The sequence below is a fragment of the Paralichthys olivaceus genome, chromosome 17, assembly GCF_024713975.1.
Source record: "Paralichthys olivaceus isolate ysfri-2021 chromosome 17, ASM2471397v2, whole genome shotgun sequence".
Classification (NCBI taxonomy): Eukaryota; Metazoa; Chordata; class Actinopteri; order Pleuronectiformes; family Paralichthyidae; genus Paralichthys; species Paralichthys olivaceus.
In genome coordinates this window covers 2,086,353-2,106,074 of record NC_091109.1, presented here as the reverse complement: position 1 = coordinate 2,106,074, position 19,722 = coordinate 2,086,353, and the positions used below count along the sequence as shown (strand labels likewise).

General features: G+C 44.4%; 1 protein-coding gene across 20 annotated transcripts in view; it reads left to right on the top strand.

Moving 5' to 3' along the window:
- The window catches only part of si:ch211-285f17.1 (sickle tail protein homolog), a 108,037-nt gene that overhangs the window by 37,444 nt on the left and 50,871 nt on the right, over window positions 1–19,722 (top strand). The window contains exon 1 of one of the 20 annotated variants that reach the window (XM_069512958.1): window positions 4,949–5,104. The exons of 18 other annotated variants lie outside the window; for them this stretch is intronic. The gene's annotated coding sequence lies outside the window, so the exon portion shown is untranslated. Of the gene's footprint in view, window positions 1–4,948; window positions 5,105–19,722 lie in introns of those variants that run through there. One more of the 20 variants, XM_069512968.1, reaches the window with a different exon arrangement.

Here is a 19,722-nt window from a genome sequence, read left to right as displayed (position 1 = left end):
CATGGGGCAGGAGAGGTGGGGTACCACCTGGACAGGTCATCAGGCCAGGTTCCATAATGAATTATTATTTTCTTCTGTTTTAACTTTATTAACAACAGATCACCACAGTCATTCCATCGCTCTGCTAGCACGCTGTAAGTCAGAAAACCAATAAATCATTGCACTGCCTCCACAAGTAAGGTTATATCAGAGAGCAGCGGCTACAAGTTTGACTGTTCGGCTCATTTCAGCACCTTCTCCTCACTTTTCTTTCTTCTCCTCCTCATTCTCTCTCAAGCTCCATAAACTCGCCAACTCCTCCTACATTATGAGATGGGGCATTTTCAGTCAGTACTCAGAGAATAAATCACAGATCTTGATGAAAAAGAATCAGGCATGTTAAGGGGACTGATGTGAGTGAGTTCAGTTTGGTGCAGATCCACACATCAGTCTTGATCTGGTGGTGTGTGGTTTCATGAGGGGAACTTGGGCCTTTTTTGGCAGAGGCACGCTACTGATCCCGTTCTAGTTTGCATTATGTTTCTTTTCATTTATCCCCCATAATTCTACTCTTTTAAAAAGTCACAGCTTGTCTCAACCTGCTGAGTCTTTGGATTACAACCTGACTTTTCAAACTTTTGAACTGACAGAATCTCCCCTGCACCTGGAGTTTGCTCTGCGATGCCTTTCTTGACCCAGTCGCTCGTCCTGTCTTTTCCTTTTCCTTCCTGACTCCATCCTTGCCGGGAGGCTAATGAACACTGACCACTCCCCCACCACAGAACGACAAACATTCTCACGACGACGCGATCTGTCTCACGCCGTCTTCACGGATGCTGCCAGTTTTAGTCATGCATGTACGGATGACTCAAGGACATACAGAAAGACAGAAACTCCATCACGTGACCCCGCTTGACCCTCTGTGCCGTGTTCTCCGGGTGAGTTATGTCTCATTGTTCTTTTCTGTCACTCTTGCAGCCGACCACAGGACGATCACACTGGCCTCATAGTGCCACATTCACTTCTTCAGCCACGGCCTGATCTCACACCTCTCACTTCACATTCTCATTACTGCGGGCTGTTATTAATTTATTTAATCAATAGCTGTTTACGTTCTCCAACACAGAATCCATAACGGCAGATTCACCAAGCTGCTACATCACGTCACGAGCCGGAGCTGTCGTGTCTCCGCCTCCTTGTGAGAGAGGTTAAATCCAACATACAGAGATGCACATTATTTGCATAACGTCAGCACAGTCATCATCTTCAGACGCCTCTCAAGGCAGTGAAGCCGTTAACCCCTTTAAGTAAAATTCCTCCTCATTTTAGAGTTTGATGCTGACTCAGAGCTCACACGAAAGTCCACCGGCTCCATTGTTGCCATCGGCCAAACTCTCCCGTCTCCCTGTGAAAGATTATGAAACTGGCTTTAAAATAGACGGCAGCAGCTCACCAGGGCTTTGGATGATTTGAGGCTAAATATATGTAAAAGGGAGCTTGGTCCACAGGATAGAGTGGGATCTGGGTGGATGGCGGCCAAGGCCTCTTTTTAAAATGTTTATTTATATATTTATTTTTCACTCCAAATCAGTTTTGTTGAACGATGCCCTGCAAACCTTAAACCTGATGGTATTGAAGTGAAAGTGGCTCTGTAGAAATACTTTTGACTCTCGTGTACCTTTATGGTACAGGAGCGTTTTGATTTATCGTAAAACACAGAGCAGCTCAGTCTCTTGTTCGCCACCTAGAGGCTGGCTGCAGTACATGTCATGTCCCGTAATAAGGGTGGTTATAATATTTAATTATACATTTATTTATATTTGGTCTCTGTTACAACTGATGCAGACAGAGGAAATCTAGTGAGTGGAGTTATTTTTTGTCAACAATTTCCCAGATCAAGGTCGTCTTCATTCAGTCATGAATCCATTTAGAACAGTTTTAATCCTGCCAGCAAATTATTTATACGTGTATAAACACTTAAACACTCCAAGGTTCAGTAATCATACATAATTAATATGATGACAACTGTGATGTTACTGTTATCACTTTTAATTTCAGTAAGCGTTTCCACCGCAGTTTCAAATGCTTCATAGATTATTTGAAAAAATAATTAGATTTACTATGTTATAGTGTTTTGATTATTAGGGGGTTTAAATGCATCAGAGGAACCTTTAATCAAGTTGGAACTATTATTTTTTTCATCTTTTACAGTGTAATGTTACCAAAGATGTCTTATTCAGGTCAGACTTTTGATTTTCAACAGCGTGTCTCTGCAGACTTTTCAGCGTCACAGCCTCTTTCAGCAGCAACAATGCAACAGCTGGATTAAAGTGGCAGAGGGCATGCTGGGTAAAAGTGATTGTCACAACTCAGTTTTGAAAAGATCATCTCATCTTGACTAAATTTTCCCACTGGTGTCTTGCACCAAAATGGCACAATGAAAATGTATTTTTCAAAATCTCTTTTAAAATCTTAAGCTGTGATCACAAAGCCACCGAGTCTCTTTCCCTGAACCTTCTTCAGTTTGTGTCACTGTAAACAATCGTCGCTCATCATGTCGCTCTCCTCTCTCCAGTCATTTTCCACAAGCTCGCTGACGTTCAGTCTCTTCCAGGACACACAGGTGGCTCATTCACTGCAGCACCAGTTCCTCAGACACACACTGGCACAGGCTGCGGCACCAGACTGAAGAGCTTCAGGTGTAATCCTCACCTGCTCTCTGCCTGTTAAAGCCTGAATGTTTTCATTTATTTTTTCCTCCCCCCCCCTCTCACCATTTGTTTGGGTCTCTTCAGCGATGGAGGGATTTAGCACTCAGGGATTAGTCCGCGTGTTCGTCATGTTCATGCAGGAGGAAAGTGGCGTCAAGGCTTTTCTTCTTTCACATGGGTCACATACACACACCCGTACTAACATAGGGTGCACCTGCCTTCTGTTATATGAGTCTTTACTCTGAGTCACCACCTCTTTCTCATTCTTTCTTGTGTGATTAAAGCCACAGAGGAAATGGACGCTGATGCACAAAGCCTTCATTCCAACACACACCTGAGCCACGGTGACGGAGCACTTTCTCTCTTTTCATGATTGCGCTTTTTTGTGGGCCCACTGCCGCTTTGAAGTTTCGTTGCTTGGTGCAACTGAGCCCCAAAACAAAAAGCACCACATTCGTGAACGTCCGCATCATGTCCGTCAGTGTGGGCTTCCTGTGCACAAGAAGAGGAGGGGGGGGTCTGGGTTCGGAGGGCGGCCTCCCCACTCCAACACATGGTTCCCAGACTAAACAACACGATGAATGTTTCCTGAATTCATCCTGGCACAGAGGCACCCCAATCTGCCCGTGTGGCTCGACCGAATGTCTGACAGAAGGCACAGAAGAAAGGAGAGGGTAGAGGAGAGAGCAGGATCGAGGGAGAGACGAGTTTAGTCTGTTCATTTAAAGTCTGGACGCCACCGCAGTAGCATCGAATTACAAATTGGGTCTAATTCTCATAGTTTGTACCATCATTACCTCCACCAAGGAGGCTATGTTTTCACCCCTGACTGTGTGTTTGTGGGTTGGTTGGTTAGTTTGCAGGCAGGATTATGCAAAAGCTACAAAACAGATTTCCATGAGGGATCAGGACAAAGGGGTGTCTCTCTCTCTCGTGCAGTGCCCTTTCTAAACATGCCTAATTGCTTGGCCTGTTGTGATGCTGGCTGAAGCTTTTCTTTCTGAAACTGTAAAAAGTTAAGTGACCTGCAGTAATTGAGAAGTAAAGACCTGCTGCTGGTCTGCAGAACCACGAAGCTGCTGCACAAAGAGCGCTTCACCTGTTCATTCAATGTTCTGTGAAGCTCGACTCAGTAAGCGGAACTGCGAACCAGATAAGTGTCCCAATCTTACTTGGCCCCCGAACATTACATCCACCAAGTGTGAAGTGAGTTAGATGAACTGTTCTCGAGATGCGTTACACAGACAGATTTAGAGACAGGGCCCTTGGTGGAGGTATGCAATCTATTCAGAGCCATTAAAGTTTCTGATGTGTAATAAAATTGTAATAAACTGGAACTAAGCTGATCACACCAATTCACCGCAACTCTGAAAATCCTTTTTTGCGTCTTTAAGCTTCACCCTGACAGCCTGACACATGTTTAAAGAATTACCGGTGTATTCAAACTCCTCCTCGGCCCACAAGGTGTTACCATCACGCGATGATGGAACCGTTAACAAGACCAACAAAAGCGTGTGTGTGCTCTTGTCAAACCTCTCCCCTCCCACATGTCACCTTTCACCTCACACCCCCCCCCTCCTCACATCACACCTCCACCCTTCTTTTGGACGGAGCGCTGGACCCGGCTGTGTTTGTCCAGCTTAGTGAGACACTGAATTAGAGGCTGGGGCTTTGGGAGAAGGGGCTGAGGTATCGTGGTGAAAACTTTTGGCAGCTGGAAAGGCGCCTTGTTTTGGAGAGAGGGACGGTGGGCTGAGCCTCGCTGCGGTTTTTAACAACAGGCTGTTGGATTTGGAGAGAAAGTTCCAGACACACCCCCAACCCTCACTCAACACCACCCACCGCCCCCGTCTTTCCCCCCCTCATGCTTAAAAAAGTATATCTGTCTCAGTAAAGACATCCAAGCAGGAAGCCCCCTCCGTGTGTTTTCCTTCACCCTCGCCCCACCGGCTCCCATCCTCCTCCCTCCGTCGCTCCTTCTGCTCGCAGTTGCTTTCTCTCTCCTGATTGAGGAGAGCCAGACTCCTGGTAGAGTGGCAAGAGGTTAAAAAACCCCTCTCAAAAGGGGAACACACACACACATAGACGTCTACATGTGATCTGCCTTCGCCAAACAATGGCCGTTGGCTGGGAGGGAGGTGGGGGACGGAGGGGCAGCGGTAGTTTCTTGGATGGCCTGATTGGAGCATAAACAGCAGCAGCCCCAGGAAGTGCTGAAGTGAGAGAGAGAGAGGGAGGGAGAGAGAGAGGGGGGGTGTGTGTGAGGGGGAGTCAGGGAGAGAGCAAAAAACTTTTTGGACTGCGGCGGTGCGTGAGTTAGTTTGTGTCACTCCGGTTGCGTCCTAGTGTTTGGGCTTTTTCTCTCTATCAGGAGGTATCGCAGAGAGAGATTGAGAGAGAGAGAGGAGAGAAAGGTGAGTCACTGCATCACACAGACACACACTTTCTCACACACACACACACACACACAAACACACACACACACTAAAACCTACAAATGTGTAGATGCTCAGTTGTGCACATGTGAGTGAAACTGCTGCATCCTAACTCACGACTTGTTTAAATATTATTTTAAATTCCTTTCTCTTTTTATTTTTGAATGGCTACACTGTAGTGTTCGAAGTGTGTGTGCTGTTTGCTGATGGTGTCCCCTGCCTCTGAAAGCAGCTTGTTTTGCATAGCTGTTTTCTTTTTTTTTGTGGTGCCTTGAACTGCAGCCAGCCATTCAGTGCGTGAAGGGAAAAAAGAGAGGGGACCATCTAATGTGTGTGTGGCTGTGTCTAATTAAGCTGATGGGGGAGAAGAGTGGCGAGGGGTCAGACCGCGAGAGGTTGAACTTGAAAAGAGGAGCTCGGTCACTTTCACCCAGCACAGTCCTCACTCAGACCAACTCACCTTGCATTATTACTCAGATTCTCTGAACAGAACTTTTCTTGATGTTTTCTTGCCGCCCCTCAGTCAGATCTGTCTCCCTAGATCACAGAGGAATGACATTTGTAGATGAAAGCGGCTCGTGGTGAATCAGATTTGCTGTAGATTCGGCCATGTACGGTGCTGTTTGCTCTGCGGATCAAATGGATTGCTGAATTTTTCCCACCGGGGAGATGCTGCACTCCTCCTCTCAAAGTGAACATTAGCGTCACTGTGCAGCTTCAAAGCCTCTGCCATGCTATCACATATACACTTAAAACTGAGCTGAGAAGTAAACTAGTAAAAGTTCATTCTTTGTACATGATGTCTGTTAGTGCCTGGTTTGTTAATGCACTGAAAATAAAATAGCATTTCAGGTATTTTACTGTCTTTATGAATGTAGTTTTCCTGTCTGGAGCTCCTGGAATTGCTCTAACTTTTTCCACTGCTGAGTAGATTTGCATCTGGAGCGAGCTGCTCTGCCCGAGCGCAGGCAGACGGAAAAAAATGAAGTTAATTTCACAGCCATCCACATGTAAGTGAGTAACGTGAATCTCAGTTAACGTCAAATTGTCTTTTTTATCACCGTAAAATTGTCAAAAATCCACATAAATCTAATAGATTATCAGGAAAAGCAACATCCTGAGATAAAAGTACACTGGGCGGCTTCAGCTCAGGAGGTCAGAGGGTAGAGTGGGTCGTTGGTTTGATCCCAGTCTTCCTCTTCCGCATGCCGAAGTGTCCTTTGGCGGAATAGTTAACCCCAAGACTGTGCTGTTCTCATAGAAAGTACTGCACATGGATGCACTGAAAGAATATATGTCATCAAGACCATAAAGCTCTAGATAAATACAGACCATTTACCATTTCCTACATAGAATGAAATCGTTTTTTACTGGAGAGAAAGTGAGTAACATCCCGAGGCAGCGCGCCAACAGCCATTTTTATGTTTAAACTCTTGAGTAATTCTCTGAAACCCTATTTCTTTACCGCTCAGGTGTTCAGTGACGGAAGTGATTTGTTGTGTCTCTCAACGATGAGTATATCAACTGGATTTCCTCCGCCGGGAGGGAAGGTAAACTAGTCATAAAGAGCAGCCTCGTCAGGAAGACAAACGAGCTTGCACCCTTGCGCCCCATCCAGAGCCCCCCAGACCTCATCCTTCATCGCCGGTTCAGGCCCTTTGACAGCGTCTCAAGTTTTCTCCGAGCCCTGCTGATGTAGCAACTTGTCAGTTTCTCACACGAGCAGAGGAAACTGTTATTAACTGGAAGGCAGTGCTTTGGCTGCCAGTTTAATTCAGTCGAGCTATTTGTCTAAGTGGTAGCATATGAGGTGCAGCGAGTTTGGCAGTGTTTTTACAAGCGAAGGCACACACGGTAGCTCCTGACCATATGCCTCCATTTGTCTGATACCATTATGAGACGCTAAGGTTACGTCTTGACCACTTGATCGCCTGTCTGGAAACACTGTTGCACCAGTATCCAGACATAACAGGTCATATCTGGACCCGCGCTGGAGATCTAGCACTAACCTGGGCCATATGTATTAGCTGATGCTAATCTGAGGCCGTGGAGTTTGATGGCTGCCACAAGACCCCGGGCCCTGTGGAAACACACCTGGCCTAAGTGGCGCGTGGCCAAGTGGCGGTGAGACCGGTGGAGGAGGAGGGGGGTGGTGGTAGAGAGAGGCCTGACCAGGTGTTTCTTCCAGAGAGCTGTCAACACTGTCATCTCTCATTGGGCTCTGAGCCAACTGACGCCATGTCTCATCGGGCCTCAGGGTTTGATCAAACCTCATTAGGGGTCTTTCATTTCAGGTCCCATTGGTGGCTGAGAGTTACAGAGACGATAAAACTTTTCTCTGCCACAGTGTTTGTGAAGAAGCCAATACAGAAAGAGATGAAAGACAGAAAGATGAAATGTTTATAATGTATTTTGCTGTTGACTTAACTTGTGCAGTCCCCACTCGGAACCTGCCTGTTTGGAATGGACCCTTTTGACCCTGCACTTCATTTGGCCCGATGAGATGAGTCACATACAGAAAGAGACTAGTGGAATTATTTGATAGATAGAAAAATGCTTGTTCAGAATCACCGTCACCATGGTTTCATGGCTGCTACTTTTCAGGAAAAGGTTTTAGAGCAAAAGTAGTTAAGTGGATTATTGCAGGGCAGCAACATAGTTAAAGGAAAGAGACTTACCTCAAGTTGAGCTCTGTAAACTTTTCCAGCTTTGGGTTCTGTCCCAAAAATGTGGTTTTTAAAGTGTCATGAATAAACTTTCAAACTAAATTGTATTTTAACCTGAATCAGCCCTTTCGAATAAAACTTTTTTACTCTTCGCTCCTTGACGTCCTCCACAGATTAGCGCCCCCTGCTGGTAAATTATCATTCAACAAACTTCCAGATTTTGCCAAATTACACAAGATGTATTCTCAGCAAATAGCTGATCTCGTCCCGCAGGAAGATTTTCCATCATGTCAGCAGCTTAGTCCAGAGGCCAAAACATTTCCAGCCTAATAGAGGTGGGAATGATAGAGAGGAATCAGACAAAATCTCCTCCACGTTAATTGACTTCTGCTCATTGTAAATTGACCTCATTTTGAGCAAAATCATTTTCGGCGGAACAGCTGAAGCCGCTCTTTGCAAACCTTTTATTTCTGAAAGGTAAGAAAGTATATAAGACCTTATCTTACTTTTAAAGTAGCAGAAGATAAACCATTTCTCTAACACTCATAGACACGTTTGCATTCCTTATTAGATGCTAGTGAAATGACTTTTTATAACGATTAATGACTTGTACGGACAAATGTGACGGACCAGCAGAAAACGATTTAATAAAGCAGAGATTTGTCGTTCAGCTAATCATGATTTATTAGTGTCACACTACTCAGTTTTTCCTCCCTTTTCTCCGTGCTCTTTTTATTTTATATCCATTTTATATGTTTTTTTTAAAGAAATCTAAAGCAGAAAGGAACAAATTTAGCCACAAATAAGAATCATGAGCTACATAAATAGTTAGCTCTGTAGAATAAAAGTGACAGTGCAGATATGTCTCCCTCTTCTTTTATTGCTGTGCTGTTGGGGCGACGGTATATGAGGCTTATGTTCGACCTCCGGAGTTTTGCTGCAGTTGTTGCTGTGGGCTTTGCTGTGACGAGGATTATCCACAGAGGAAAATCGTGCTTCCTGTCGTTTTGTCTGGCGCTGGTGGTGGAGCTAATGTCAAATTTGCCAAGACGTAAAAATTAGATTTTTATGTAGGTCCCTCTGCAGGAGCACGTCAGGGAAAAGTCACTAGAGGTTAAGCAACAGCACAACTGTAAAACATCTGGTAACTTTTTTTACATTCAGGAGAGAAGTGCGCCCATCTTGTAAACCCCCTCCCCTCCTGTTTGGACGACAACAAAAGTCCCTCTTGACGTTTTCAGGCTCCACATACTTGAGTGACTCCACCTTTTCAGTGAAGTCATTTGTTTGACGTCTCCTCTTTTCTTTGGCGATGACGAGAATAGAGGTGGGGGGGGGTTAAGACAAATGCTCTCCACCCACAGGCTCAGACAGACAGAGGCGGGAGAGGCTCGGGCAGACACTGACACTCTTCACTCGCTATTAACCCTCCCAGGTCTTTTTTTTCCTCCTCTCCCCAGTGTAAACACCCCTCCGCCTCTCCCATCCGTCCACTCCTTCAGGCATTTGATTTGACGCGGGGCCTCCTCTTACAAGCTACCGGGGCTGTTGTGCAGTGACAGACATGCTTTGTGTGTAGAAAACTAGTTGTGTGTTTTTCTGTTCTGTGACCATCCTTCTCCCCTGGGGTGTAAAACTAAGGTGAGATTGAGGTCACATTGAAAATTTGCCCTAAAGTTTCAGGCCTGTTAAATTATATTTGCTTGCGTTGTTCTTTTTTTTTTTTTAAAGCACTTGAGATTTTCTGTCCCCGTAAAACGCTAATTATGAAAAGTCTGAATTTGAGTATTAAAGCTGGCTAATCCCAATAAATATGGATGAGTCTTCTGTCCTGAACCCTATTTAACGACCTGCTGTGTCCTGCCCTTTTTTCAAAAGATTTAGCCTGTTTTTTTATGTTTCCTATCGACCTCGCTAATTACTTATTATCGCGGGGCGATTTCATAATCACCGCTCTGACCGACAACCTCTGCGCACTCTCATTTAGCCACAACTCCACCGTTCCTGAAATGCTCCGCAAATCCTGTGACACACGGGATGTTTTCGTTAAGCCGGAGCTATTCTAGGAGCGGCAGCTATACCTGAATGCTGGGTTTAAAAGTTTTGAGGAAACCTGTCTTCTATCTCTGCACAGTGTGTTTGGAGAACTCCTTCCTGCTCTGACTGATAAACAGTCGGGACCGTGTAAACACTGGAAAGAGGCCGAGCAGAGCGGTTTAATGAGCATCAAAATAAATCCATTTTGGGGTAAATGTAGTGACGGATACTCACAGAGCGAGTTGCTATATTTGCAGTGCGTACGTACAGATGAAGGCACAGAATCAGGTCTATATTCTCTGAGAGCTTTATTTAAGCAGTAGTGGGATTAGAAGTGTGACGCGTCTTGAAATCCAGTTGACAGGTTTTTGTCACATGTTGATAAACTCAGAATTTGGTGACAGTGAAGTTTTGAAATATAAAGTTTTAAGGACTTGTTAGTCCATCAGTTTTAACGGATTACAATAAATCTTTGAGACGATCTTGTTCTTCAGAGGATGAACTCATATTTTTAATGGTTCCCTCTTCGGTTGAAATGTTTACTTTTTACTCACACTTTGACATTTAGTGGATGAGAATGCTGTGGAACTTGGTGCAGATACTCAAGGTGCCCAAATGACAAATCCTAATCCATACTTTTTCTGCTTGTCGACATTTGAGTTGCAGACTAAACTTTTGAGGAAACTTTTTCCTGCAGTTTGGTGCAGACATTTATCCTTTTCTAACCCTGTAAAACCAAACTTTGTTCAATATTAGGTATTATTTATTGAGCATATCTGATGCAGTTATCCAGGTCATGGTATCTTCAGGGGTTTTACATGTGGACGTAGGTAACTGGACTTGGGTGTCTTGACGTTTAACCTCTCATCCAAGAAACACAAGCAAGTCCGGTGACCTGTGTACACGTGTGCAACTCTATAAAGCAGCTTTATTTTCTTAACAAAGAGCATCACAGCTTCCAACTGTAGAATCTAAAGCGGCTTTCAGACATGCACTGACCTCCGCAGATCCTCCGTATTTTACCCGCAAGTCAAGTCTGAAAGCAGCTTTAGTCTCACTGAAAGGAAACTTTCATATTTAACATTCTTCTTAGCAATTCCCATGAAAAGACCCAAACCAACACGTTCACCAAGCCTGCCTGTCAGCTCTCAGCCACAAATTCACCCAAATCATTTTCTAACACAACAGGGATTGAGCCAGAAGATTACCGGTTCGAGTCCTGGTTCGACTGTCGGTCTTTCTGTGTGGAATTAGCATGTTCTCCCTGTGTGTTTGTGGATTTTCTCTAGTTCACTCCCACAATCCAAAAACATGCATAATGGTTTAGTCAAAGATTTTGTGCCCTTGCTTTTTTTAAGGGCAGCAGAAAGGTTTATGGGACGACACTCAACAACTGAAGAGGTCGACAGAATAAAATAATTGGAGTTTTTTAACATCTAGGTTTTTCAGGCCCACACGTCACTTCTGCTCCAGTGAGCTACTCTACCGTGTGCTCCCCTCAGAGTCGTGAAAGCCGTGTTGTAAAACCTGACATTTTCAATGTTGGAGTAAGTCTGCTCCACCTCGACATCCTGAATGAGTTTCCATGGTATTGCCACTGTTAATAAAAACTAAATATGTCTCCACTGTGAAAATAGTTTAGTGATATTTCAACAGTCGTTATAGCTGAAAATCGTAATAGGTCTTTGGTATTTTCCATTTCAATGACTGACTTCTCTTTTGAGTTTTAGGCGTAAAAGCTCCTCCACAAGACACCACGTGAAACTCTATATTTTAAAGCTTATCAGATAATATCTATATTATGCAGCAGTCATATGGTTTACCAGTCTATCATTACATTCCGTGTAAAATAGGGGAAAATATGACGAGTAATTGCTCTTCTTGGGTTTTCCATTCCCACTCAGTTTCTAGCTAGAATGTGAGGCCACAGAACATTCCAGCATCTGAACATTTCCATTAGCCTTTATAATAGCAGGAAGAGGGGGAACAGCCCTTTAACACACATTCACAAACACACACATTCACCCACATGCCAACACACACAGTTCCGTCCCTTGTGCCCTTTAGCACCTTTTCTTAGCACTTTTGTTTCGAAGTTTCCTTCCTATCGGGTTTTCCTCTTCAAACGACAGTGTGTGTGTATCCTCCCCGGCGGCAGCGCAACAATGCCCCACTTCATTTCAACTCTCCAAGATCGCTGGAGCCGATGGGCTGCTACACACATGCTAAAGCTATTAGGCGTTGGATGACAGTGGTCAGCCACAAAATAACCATATCACTGCGCACAAAAAGAAGCGCAGGGACGGGACGGGGCGGTGTAAATGTGCGCACGTGCAGCTGTGTTGAAATGTGACTCGGTATTTGTGTAACCAGTGAGCTGTCACTCACATAACAAGTCTTTCCAAAGGAGGAATGTGCCTCGTTCACATCTTAAGATATCAATTCATATTAGCGCCGGTAATGGCTTCCTGTTAATTTATCCAGAGTCTGCTCAGTATCCATTCAGTCTGACAGGTCCCTGCCATGGCTGAGGAGGCCTTTATTATTAGACTCAACCCCTTCTGTGTCTCCGACAGTTTGATGGAGGACTCTCTGTGGAGCTGGAGAATGTCTTCATTACAGCTACTATCTCAATTTGAACTTACTGGGGAGTGCATCCATATTGCACGTCTTCACTTGGTGTCAGCCGGCACCAATTAGTTGAGCAATAATTGGGACAGAACTCAGAGGCTTAGCGTCACTTTCTGCAAATGTACAACCAAGATTTGCATATAATAAATATTTATATAATCCATTTATTATAACATTTGGCAGCAAAACAAGCTGTAAAAGATTGAGTGTGAAGATGGATGACGTATCTCCATCTCCTCCCACTCTCCAGACATGGAGGTAGAGAGAAACGATGTACGTGCTCGACAAATCTTAAATCAGTGTCAGCTGTCAATCACAATGCTTCACCCAGTTTTAACGTTTTTTTTAAAATAACTTATCAGAAACATGAGCACTTGCGATAAGAACTATATCTCTGAGAAAAAAATTCCACATACATTTACTTTTTATGTCCCATCCACTAACACGAAGGAGGAAAGACATATAACCTCATCCCTTTTGTGGAGCTGTCATGTCGTCCATCTTAAGTTTGCTGTAGTTTAAAGGGCGTCTGGAGAGTTTGGTGATAATTCTCTGTGGATTTGTTCGCAAGGAAGTGATTCCTTTCACATTATTCATGTTTTCCATTGTCCAGACGAAATAGTGCTCAGAGGAAATGTAAACTGTTTACTGCCAATATTCAGAACATATTGAATTGAACAAACAATAGAAAAGAAGTCCTCTAACTTTAACAGCCTTATAAAGCCCACATTACTGTGTTCATTCTGTAAACCCAGAACTCTCCGTTTGACTGGCATGTGAATCTAGTGCGGAGAATGTTTGACTTTCTCGTGTCATTGCGTTGTTGTGAACTCTGCACCAGAAACATCCACATCACCAGGGGAAAATCTCGACTTGTTCTCTATGTGTCTCAAAACAACCGCAACATTCTCTCTGGACTATTAAGCCGTGCAGTTTCTATGGAGCAGCTGCACACTTCACACAGGATGACAGCACTTGGTTTAAATGGCTGCTCCCTCATTTCCAGCGTTTTCTCTGACTACGAGACAATAGGAAAGACACACACACACACACACACACACACACACACACACACACACACACACACACACACACACAAATCCTTAATGTTTCCTTTTTACGAGTCTATGCTGCATTGCGGTTGGTGGTCTCTGGGTTTTCAGCGTACAGTATCATTTCCAAAGGGGGGGTTATGTGTTACACAGTATGTCTCAGTAAGCTGGATTCACTGCTGCTTTGATCAGGGTACAGTCCTCTTCACTAATCGGCTTGAGCTCTGGATGTTTGCCCAGAACACATATGTACACACAGACACACACACTCAGACACACACTCACAACTGTGATTAAAAAACAGATGTGAGGACGCGTCCAAAAAAGATAAAAATGGTCTGAATAAGTAAAACGGGAACAAACTGACATAACCCACAGATGTTTGACTGCACATTTGGGTGCCCTTATGTGCCACTTTTGATGACTTGGAGATTATATCTGCAGTGAGAGTGATCCCCTCACACTCTGTGTTTGTATACAAGATAAAAAAGTTTTATCTTTATCCCACGCAGCTGAAAAAAGAAATTAAATGACGCTGAGCTCACCTGGGCTTTCGTGCCTTTGTTCGCACCTCGTGGGAAAAGAAAAACAGGCACGATCTCTGATCTGTGTTTTAATTACAGCTGCAGGACACAGAGGGGATTAGGAAAAGTAAATGTTCAGCTTCTGTCTTTTCTCCCAGTCGTTTTAGAAACCATGTAAGAGCTCTTAATAGCCCCGGGCTTAACTGTAAATCTCTGCCCCCTGCAGCTGAGTACTAATAAACAGGTGCAAGGGGATTTTTATCAGCTGACGGGTTGAAAGGGCGAAGTGAAAAGATGGAGATGCAGATAGAAAAGAAAGAAACGGTAGGAGAAAAAGAGATGAGCGCAGAAGAGGTGCATCTTGAGTGTCTGTCACGGCCCTGCCTGCATTACATCACTGAGATGCTTCAGCACTGATGACATCGTCGGGCTGAGGAGGGAAGGTGGGGGCCGGCCCTTGGGATGATGTCATTAATAACCAATCAGAGGACTCGGGGGCCGTTAGGGTCTGGCTCAGCTCCTGAGGCTGAAATAATATAGGATCCCTGAAAATGTCTTTTCCTCCTCTCAAATCATGGAGCCCTTGTGTCTTGTCCTCGGGTTATTTTTAGCCTGATGGCAAATATAATTCAGACCTGTTCCTGCCTCAGCCACAGACTGAAGTGTAAGCAGAGCTCCCAGTGAGGAGACGGTCCAGGTAAATATAGCCCAATCCAAAGGGAATTTGCATTTCACTAATCTAATAGCACATGAAGGAACTGCTTTGTGACCGTCCGCACGAATAGAACAGTTTCTGCTTTATTATGTTACGTCTGTACCAGCGTTCAGCATCCAGTTGATTTCAAGCTGAGGAGATCATTTAGATTCACCTTGATCTTCCAAGACGATAACACTGGCATCAATTTCCACAGCCAGCTCTACTAATAGACTGTTAAAAATGCACTTGTGACCTCTATTCAGAAAACACAAGCACGAGGTAGCAGGTAAACAAAGTTCAGTTGGACTTTAATGGAAACACTGACTCAAGCAGAAAATCTGTGACTTTTTTATATGCTCCAAAACGTCGTTTATCATTTTCTGTATAACTCACACCTAAATCCACATTCCTGTAATCCACCAATGTTTTTTTCCGTAAAATAGCAGCTTCATTAAAATGAGTTTGATGGTTCACTGCCTGTGAATATGGAGAACGTTTCCTCTTTCATTCATGAATGTCTGTTCTTGTTTTATGTGACTTTGGTAAGTGGGTACGAGTGTGGAACTGAGAGAGAGTCACAGATTCAATCAGAATCAGGTCCAACGACTGTAGATCACTTCAAAAGACTTAGAAGTTATTAAAAACCAGCGTCTATCTCCAGTGTTCAGCAGGAAACTTTTAAAATGTGAAGAATTCTAAACAGAGATTGATGGATTTGATGCAGCGGCAGCTCTTCTGGTTCAGGAAAACTTTTCTTTTCTTTGCTAAAACAGGTTTTTATTTGAACTACAAAAGACTTAAATGAGGCTTAAAATACAAAACTGATTAGAGCATAATAACACTCAGAGGAGATATTTAATGTGATCAGTCACATTGTTCCTGTTGAGATTGCCCCCAACATCCGTATACCAGTGTGACCTGACCCCTGCCTGTCTGTGCGTTATGGCCTCTCTCTGTGTGTGAAACTATTAAACTCTGCAGGAACTCGTGTTTCCCTCCTCTCCCATGGGAAAGCTGCAACATTTCCGTTACTGCAACCACCATATAATAAAACTTGTGTTTTTTTCTTACTTCCCCTCAGTGTTGGTCACCTGCATTCTTGTGATTCCTCTGAGAAATCTCCTCTTGCAGCTCTTGAAAATATTTACTTACCCTTTTTTAGTACGTTTTAAATGGACAATTATAGGTTTTTAGGATTCACATTCTTTATGTGGTGCTTTGGAGGAAATTAATGCACTTGGCCGACAGAATTATGCATAGTTTGTGCATTAAAGTATTTTCTCCCTCCCTCTGAATGAGTCTGGCCAAGCTGGTCCATATTCACAAACCTCCCACTTCCAGGCCCCTCTGCTCCACAGAGCCTTCAGCTTGGATTCAGTCCACCCACTGACTCATGCACATGTGTACACATGCATGAATGGGGACACACAGCCTAAGACACATGGACAGCAGGTTTCATAGATAAAGACCGGGACAGAGTCACTGTTGTTCTCAGGGTGGCTCAGCGTCCACAGTCAGGTTCACATCCCTCCTCCACCTGCACCACTTATCAGCTCCAGCAGCTCTCACCTCTCTAACACAGGAACTTACGGAGCCACTCGGCTTCATCATCCCCGACGTGGACACACACAGATGCAGACACTAGTCATTGCCTGGAATATAAAGTCATTTTGAGCTTGGCAAATGCTGATTGTGGGATCGTTTGCTTTAGTGACGCATTTGATTTCCTGACATTACATCCCTGAGCTGTTGGGGCGTTAATGAGCTTTAGGGTAACTCTGGTTAGGCTGTGCTAGCACGCAGCGGAAAAAAGAGGGAGGCGAAGAAGAAGAGATACGCACGGAGGAAAGAGAGGAACTCATGATTGACTGGCTCGAAAAGTCCTAAGCTGCTTATCACTGTGCAGAGAGTCCGTAGCAGTGCAATCACTTTTTAATAAATTTGTGAGGGAGTAAGCATAAGGCCGGTGCAGACTTAATGCATAGTTAACTCGCTGCAGTGAAGTTGCTTTAATTTGCTCAGGACTCTAGAGCGTCTTCATCCTCAGCTGTCTTTGAAATGTGCCGTACTCCATCTATTTATCAGCAGATAAGACAAAACAGGTGCTTCCTCTTGTGTTCAGGGCTGTTTGTGCAAAGTAAATCATGGCAATTATTCACCGCATGTGCTGCGCCCACGTGTGTCGATAACTCGAGGGCACATCTGCAACGTGTACTTGTGTTTGAATTTGTTGACAAAGCGAACTTGCCAAAACAGATAAGAGATATCTCATAAACAAGCACCCGGTCTGAGAGGGGCCTGAGAATTTTACTCTCGCCTCATTCGGTTGCTGTAGCAGCGCTCGGGAGGCGGCGGACAAGCTGATGGACGTGTCTGCTGTGAAACTGCTGTCGGCGGGTGAGATGTCCGCAGTGAAATAACAGGATCGCAGTTCAGCAGAGAGACAGTGGCTCTTTTTGTAAGAAAAAGAAAAACATGTCAGACTTTATATAAAGATGGACAACATGACAGCTCCTGAGAAGTGAAGCCAAAGCTTCTTGATCGTCCCCTGGTGGCTGGCTGCAGTATAGGTCATAAACCCTGCTTCCAACCATCATGAGTGAATTGTACACACTTACAATATATTGTATTTTTGCATTTTGCAATATACTCCAGTCACTGACCTGGTATAAAAAATCATTTTAGTATTGACGCTGAGAAATAAAAGTGCACTTGTACAATACATTTTCAGATCAGACCTATAGTCACACTTAAGCTGTTGAACAGATGACTCACTAACTCACACTGGGGATTTGGTTAAATTAACTGCACTGAAGCATTTTCCAGCCCAGTGAGAGCACTGTTATCTTCCAGCCAGGGAGAGAGTTCAGACCAGATCTCCTCGGGAGATTCTGGTCCTCTGGAGGCCGCCGTGGTCGAGTCAGCGTGAGACCGTTTCCAGAGAAATGTTTCTCTCAGGCAGGGGGAGACAAGGTAGCAGCTTCCTCCTCTTAGGCGGTTGAGTGCACGTCTCGCTCGCAGCTGTTCTCAGCATCGCTCAGTGCCCCCCCCTCCACCCCCAACCCTCAGGACACCACCAGCCTCACTGTTGGCCCAGAGACGGTTGTCACGGGAGACCAGCCGACATCTGAGCCGGTGGCGAGGTTGACTTACACCTACTCTGGCCACGAGTTAATGAAGTGTGCACACTGCTGGGGTTTCGCTGGCAAACATGTGCATTTATGCACTTACACACACACACACACACACACACACACACACACACACATAACTGCACTCACAGACACACTAACAAACACACCAATTGGTTCATTAAGCAGCACTTAGTGTCTCAGTTAATAAATGACAAAGGAAATATTCTAGAGCCTATTTCCTGAGAAGACACACACACACACACACACACACACACACACACACACACACACACACACACACACAGACATACAAACACACACACAGACACACACACATCCCAAGCTGTATAATTTCCTTTTGATCATTGCACAACATGCCTGGAGCATGTTCAACAGCACCCCCTGCTGTGGGGAAAACCCAGTGCATGTCAAACATGTTCAGTGGAGAGGAGGTAACAGGCGTCGGGTTGTTTTTTGGATTGATCCGGTGCTGATGTGTGTGCTGATGAGTGGAGCCGGCCAATAAACAAAGCTGTTTGTTTGACTTGTCCTCTGGCCGTCTTGGAGGGAAGTATCAGAAGTAACATGCCCGGGCTGCCAGAGGCTCCCGCTCAAGTCCCCCTCCTCCTGTTTACTCTGTTAGTCGAACAGCAGGAGAAAGAAGAAGCAGATGGAGCGACGAGGGAGAAGACAGAGAACAAAATGATTGATTTGACAGAATTCTCCCCTGAATTTAAGTATTTACTTTTTACGAGGGCAAATGGATCCGACTTAGTTAAACTATGTAAGTTGTGGTCCACTCAGTTGGAAGGGTTTTTAACTTGGCGCTTGAGTTAAAGATCTACAGGTCTTATAGCCGCGCAGGATAAGCAATTCCACTTGAGATGGAGGTAAAGCTGCAGCAAAATCAATTTGCCGTACTTCATTGGATGCAGCTACGGTAAAGAGCCTCACTTGAATATGCAGAGAGACTCCTGTGTGATCATTTAACCTTTATTGTGCAACGTTAAGCTGTCAAATTCCCTGCTGCTGCTGTGGATGTTTTGATATCACACCAACTCTCTCCTCCACTGCTTCTATTTCAAGCACTTCCACACGCGCGCACACACACACACACACGCACACACACGCACACACACATATGCACACACACTAGACTCCATGTCTGTAACTCATATCTTTTGGCCATCTGCCTGTCAGGTTTGTTTATAAAGCTTCAGCAGAGGAGGGGATCTGGACAGGGCTGTGTATCTAGACTAGACACTCACACACACATTGATAAAGTACGTATTTGCAAATATGAAACTATCTTAATTGAAAGATGCACTGTGTGTGTGTGTGTGTGTGTGTGTGTGTGTGTGTGTGTGCCTTATTATAGCCGACTGATGTGGTAAAAAGAGGAAGAGACAGAAATGTAGAAGCAGAAAAAATGCAGAAATTCAAGAAGAAGAGGAAAATCTAGTTATACTGAGGAGTCCCAATAAACGTTTCCGGAAATCTGACATGTGAAATCCCAGTGACGTTTTTCTAATCCATTAATCTGAGTTTATTGTATAATTCATACACAGTGTTTATTTTATCCCTGATAGAGCGGACAGTATAAAGGACATGATTGAGAAACACTGTTATTGTGCACTGTGCTGGTGTCTGATAAGGGTCAGGTATGGGTTAATGCTCCCTCAGCACACAGAGGCTTTGTGGACTTCACTCTTGAATCAGCACAGATTCAAACACAGATAGAGCAGGAAGAGGTTAGATCATACAAAGAGGTGAAGGGGTGTTACAGAGAGAAGAAAATAAACAAGCTGGAAAAAAATCAAGAAAATAGACTGAATTTAAATCGGAAGGTTTAAGAA